Here is a 6,000-nt window from a genome sequence, read left to right on the forward strand (position 1 = left end):
ATAGCACCACCAACTGGCAGCAGGAAGTGTGTCACTTTCAACATGCTTTTGACAAAAGTGGGGGGGTTAGTTTTAACTACAGTAAAAAAAAAAATAGTTTGTATATTGTTCTCATCAAGCCGGACAACTTTCTAATTTATATTCAATAGCTCCGGCCATCAGGAAGTCAGATATTTTGGTCTGAATGTGGATTTTTTTGCAAAATCAGCCTCTGAATTTTTAGCCACTCCTCTTAAACAATTTATTTTATTCCCACCAAACTTTTTCAACATGATGAAAATACATTAAATATGCTAAATTGTGAACAGATAATAAATATCTCAAATGTTTTTGCTATGGCGAGGGATTAAACTAATGTCCAAAAAGGAAACACTAAAAACCTCAAATCTTGTAAAAATGTAATTATATACCATTTATTTCTATATAAAAGTATACAAATATTACAACTAAACCCATTTTATTCTGTTTTTAAAAAGAATTTTATTCTAATTTTATTCTAAAATTAAAAACAGTTAAGTAAAAAAAAAAAAAACAATCATACATAGGGCTATACTGCCCTCTTGTGTCCAAAAGGATATTCAAAATAGTATATAAAACGTTTTACTAGGTAGGCCTATTGTATTTAAATATAAATGTATTAGGTATGTGACTGTGAGGATATTTTCCCATCGGTTAATCGACGTGTGACACGAGTGGGTGCTTTTAAATCGCTAATATAAAAGTGAAAGTAAAAAACGGACGTCCGCACGGACATTGATAATGGTGCACGTTGGAAAGAATGATAATTTTAAACATAACACTAAACCGCCATTAGGTGTCGCCAGGCCACCATCTTAATGAGCGAGTCATTGATTCATTCGTTCAAACGATTTGTTCTAATGACTGAGTCATTTATGATTGAGACAGATGTTTATGGATTGACCATTGAATCTTTGAGTCAACCGATTCGTTTCAAAATGCTGAATCAATCAGTAATGAGAAAACAAGTTGCTGTGAGATGTGCGATGGTTCTGCTGTGATCTTTGTTTAACTATTTTTGCTGCTGAAACAGAACAAAAACATCTTATTAAATATCTTATAAAAAAATCTTGACATCGCAGCCTGTTCATTATAGCCCTAATACAATATAATAATAATAATAGTCAACCTAACATAAACGAATTACACTGCTCTGTTTAAATAGTCAGCAGTACAATTTGTACCATTCACAGTAAGCAGAGCTCCACTGTGATGTTTACAAGCACATTTTTGCGCTTGTGAAGAGGAATGTTTTTTTCCATCGATATTGGAACACGAGTGAAGTACAAAGCCTAAAATAAAGAATAGTTTAGCATCCAAATACATCGCAAATATTGAAACATTTTGATTCTAATGAGAGGGTTACGTGAGACCAACACTGCTTACTTTTGTTTTTATTTTTACATTAAATTTAAAGGATTTGTTGTGGAATATTTTGAGTGTATCATAAAATCAGAATAAGGTAAGACAAGTAATTTTTCTGTCATATATATATATATATATATATATATATATATATATATGTGTGTGTGTGTGTGTGTGTGTATATATATATATATATATATATATGTGTGTGTGTGTGTGTATATATAAAATAGATATATATATATATAGATATAGATAGATAGATAGATATTTATATACATATATATATGTGTGTGTGTGTATATATATATATATATATATATATATATATATATATATATATATATAAATATAGCTGCGAGCAGCGATGGAGGGCCAAAGCCGGCGGCACCGCCATCCCCGGTGCCTTTAGGTAACTAAAGGCACCGGGGTTGCGGTGCCACCGGCTTGGGCCCGTAATCGCTGCTCGCAGCTATATTTATTATTATTAGGGCCCAAGCCCTGAAAGGGCGAAGGCCCTATTGTTTTCGGTAGGATTATTTATTATTATTATTATTATTATTATTATTATTTTTCTGTCAACCTTTCGGGCACTTTTGAGACCCTTAACGTGCTCGAAAACTCTTGAAACTTTGCACACGGGTCAGAACCCGTGGCCATCAGGGCTGGGCTGAAGCTGGTACCCGGGCGTGGCAGGGTGGCTCGACAGCGCCCCCTTGAACGGGGTCCGAAAACTTGGTCCATAAATCAGACACGCTTGCATGTAATAATATGAAACTCGGTACACATATAGATCTCATTGGGCCGAACAACTTTCGTACTTTTACTTTTTACGCCAGCCCAACAGGAAGTCGGCTATTATGGGTTGTTTTGAAACGCATGCTGTGGAATTTAATGTACTCCTCCTAGAGAATTCATCCAATCGCCTCCAAACTCGGTCAGCATGAAGTCAAGACATTGAGGATGCTAAATTGCGAACGGATTTTTGATATCTCGAACGGTTTGGCCGTGGCAAGGAAACGAATTTATGGCGAATAAGGGACACAGGAAGTGTGTTATAACTTCAGCATACATTATCTGATCTTGATGAAACTTCAGCAGTGTGTTCGTTTTCAGAGGCCGAACACAAGGATGTGATTATTGTGAGTCAAAGTTATAGCGCCACCAACTGGCAGCAGGAAGTGTGTCACTTTCAAAATGCTTTGAAATCACTCTCTTATTTTTACCTGATTTGCTTCAAACTTTATGTGTATGATGTAGACACACGGCAGATGTAGACCTGTGAAAGGATTATTGATATCTTAGATACTGTTGCCATGGCAACGCATCAAACTTTAATATTCTTTTTTGATGCTTTTGAGACTCTTAACATACTTGAAATTGCATGAAACTCGACAGACACATCACACTTATTATCCAGTAGACATGGGCAAAGTTTCAGAAACGGGCGTGGTGAGGGGCTCAGTAGCGCCACCTTTAGTCAAAAATGGGGGCTTAGTTTTACCTAGAATCACAAAACTTGGTATGTATATTGTTCTTATCGAGCCGGACAACTTTCTAATTTACACTTATTAGCTCAAAGCAACAGAAAGTCAGATATTTTGGTTTGAATGTGATTTTTTGGAGAAATTTCTCTCTCTCTCTGTCTCTGAGTGTGTGAGGGGTGGGGGTGATTTGTCAGTTGGGTGAGATTTACTTTTTCATTTGTTTTTCAAGGTTTCTGGGGCTTTTGGGTCCCTAAACGTGCTCGAAAACTCTTGAAACTTTGCACACAGGTCAGAACCCGCGGCCATCAGGGCGGGGCTGAATCTGGTAGCCGGGCGTGGCAGGGGGGCTCAACAGCGCCCCCTTGAACGGGGTTCTAAAACTTGGTCCATATATCAAACACGCTTGCATGAATTAATTTGAAACTCGGTACACATATAGATCTCATCGGGCCGAACAACTTTCGTGCTCTAAGTTTTACGCCAGCCCAACAGGAAGTCGGCTATTTAGGGTTGTTTGGAAACGCTTGCTGTGGAATTTAATGTACTCCTCCTAGGAAATACATCGATTCGCCTCCAAACTCGGTCAGCGTGAAGTCAAGACATTGATGATGCTAAATTGCGGACGGATTTTTGATATCTCGAACGGTTTGGCTGTGGCGAGGAAACGAATTAATGGCGAGAAAAGAGAAAAACGAAGTGTTATAACTAATGCATACATTAACTGATCTTGATGAAACTTCAGCAGTTTGTTCATGGTAAGAGGCCGATCAGATGGATGTAACTATTGTGTGTCAAAGTTATAGCGCCACCAACTGGCAGCAGGAAATGTGTCACTTTCAAAATGCTTTTGACAAAAGTTGGGGGGGTTGTTTTACCTACAGTAGCACAACTCAGTACGTATGTTGATCTCATCGACCCGGACAACTTTCTAATTTAAAGTCATTAGCTCCGACCATCAGGAAGTCAGATATTTTGGTTTGAATGTGGATTTTTTGCAAAATCAGCCTCCAAAAGGCACTAAAAGCCTCAAATCTTCTAAAAATGTAATTTTATACCATTTATTTCTATATAAAAGTATACAAATATCACAACTAAACCCATTTTATTCTGTTTTTAAAAAGAATTTTATTCTAATTTTATTCTAAATTTTAAAACAGTAAATTAAAAAAAAAATTCAAGTCATACATAGGGCTATACTGCCCTCTTGTGTCCAAAAGGACATCAAAATAATATATAAAACTTTTTACCAGCTAGGCCAATAATGTATTTAAATATACATTTATTAGGTATGTGTCTGAGGATATTTTCCCACCGGTTAATCGACGTGTGTGACACGAGCGGGTGCTTTTGTATCGCTAATATAAAAGTGAAAGAAAAATACGGACGTCCGCACGGACATTTATAATGGTGCACACACAAATCACACACACGTTGGAAAGAATTATGCTTTTAAACAACACTAAACCGCCATTAGATGTCGCCAAGTGACCGTCTTAATGAGCGAGTCATTGATTCATTCGTTCAAATGATTCGTAATCCATAACATACAGATCCATAAACATGGATCCATAAACATCCAATCCATAAACATAAACAGATGTTTATGGATTGATCATTCAATCTTTGAGTCAACCAATTCGTTCAAAATGCTGAATCATTCAGTTATGAGAAAACACGTTCCTGTGAGATGCGTTCTTCTGTGATCTTTGTTTAACTATTTCCGCTGCTGAAACAGAACAAAAACAGTCAATATTGCATCTAAAATGTAAATGACTTCATTTTAACTGTTAATAACCTGTTGTATGAAATCAATGTCACAGTTTCAATAGTGATTGTATTCAGGAAAAGTTAGGTACGGAGAGCGAGCGATTTCAACGAAATCAGAACTAACCCCATTTTATTATTTTATTATTATTATTATTCAATTTAAGAATTATGTTTGAGTTTAAAAAAAGCCAGAATGTTTTAGTCCAAAAAATAAATAAATCATGCCATGGATTGCTTGAAATTAAATTTTTTTATTATATTTATTTTTTCGTTTTGACTTTGTTTATAGTTTATTTTTAATTTTTTATTCTTGTTCCGTTCTGAATATCATTACATTTAAAGGATTTGTTGTGGAATATTTTGAGTGTATCATAAAATCAGAATAATTCTCTCGATTTAGTGATCCCCTACTTATTATTTTATTTTATTTTTTTCTTTGTTCTAATTAGGTCAGGCAAGTAAAATTATCTGTGTCTTGTCCCTTAAATTTATATATATATATATATATATATATATATAATGTATGTATGTGTGTGTGTGTATATATATATATATATATATATATATATATATATATATATATATATGTGTGTGTGTGTATATATATATATATATATATAAATATAAATATAGCTGCGAGCAGCGATGGAGGGCCAAAGCCGCCGGCACCGCCACCCTGGCACCAGGATTGCGGTGCCACCGGCTTGGGCCCGTAATCGCTGCTCGCAGCTATATTTATTATTATTCTTATTTTTCTGTCAAACTTTCGGGCACTTTTGGGGCCTTTAACATGCTCGAAAACTCTTGAAATTTTGCACACAGGTCAGAACCTGCGGCCATCAGGGCCGGGCTGAAGCTGGTACCCGGGCGTGGCAGGGGGGCTCAACAGCGCCCCCTTGAACGGGGTCCGGAAACTTGGTCCATAAATCAGACACGCTTGCATGTAATAATATGAAACTCAATACACATATAGATCTCATCGGGCCAAACAACTTTCGTACTTTTACTTTTTACGCCAGCCCAACAGGAAGTCGGCTATTATGGGTTGTTTGAAAACGCATGCTGTGGAATTTAATGTACTCCTCCTAGGGAACTCATCCATTCGCCTCCAAACTCAGTCAGCATGAAGTCAAGACATTGAGGATGCTAAATTGCGGACGGATTTTTTATATCTCGAACGGTTTGGCCGTGGCGAGGACACGAATTTATGGCGAATAATGGAAACAGGAAGTGTGTTATAACTTCTGCATACATTAACTGATCTTGATTAAACTTCAGCAGTGTGTTCGTTGTAAGAGGCCGATCACATGGATGTGACTATTGTGAGTCAAAGTTATAGCGCCACCAACTGGCAGCAGGAAGT

Source organism: Squalius cephalus (assembly GCF_949319135.1).
Source record: "Squalius cephalus genome assembly, chromosome: 17".
NCBI lineage: Eukaryota > Metazoa > Chordata > Actinopteri > Cypriniformes > Leuciscidae > Squalius > Squalius cephalus.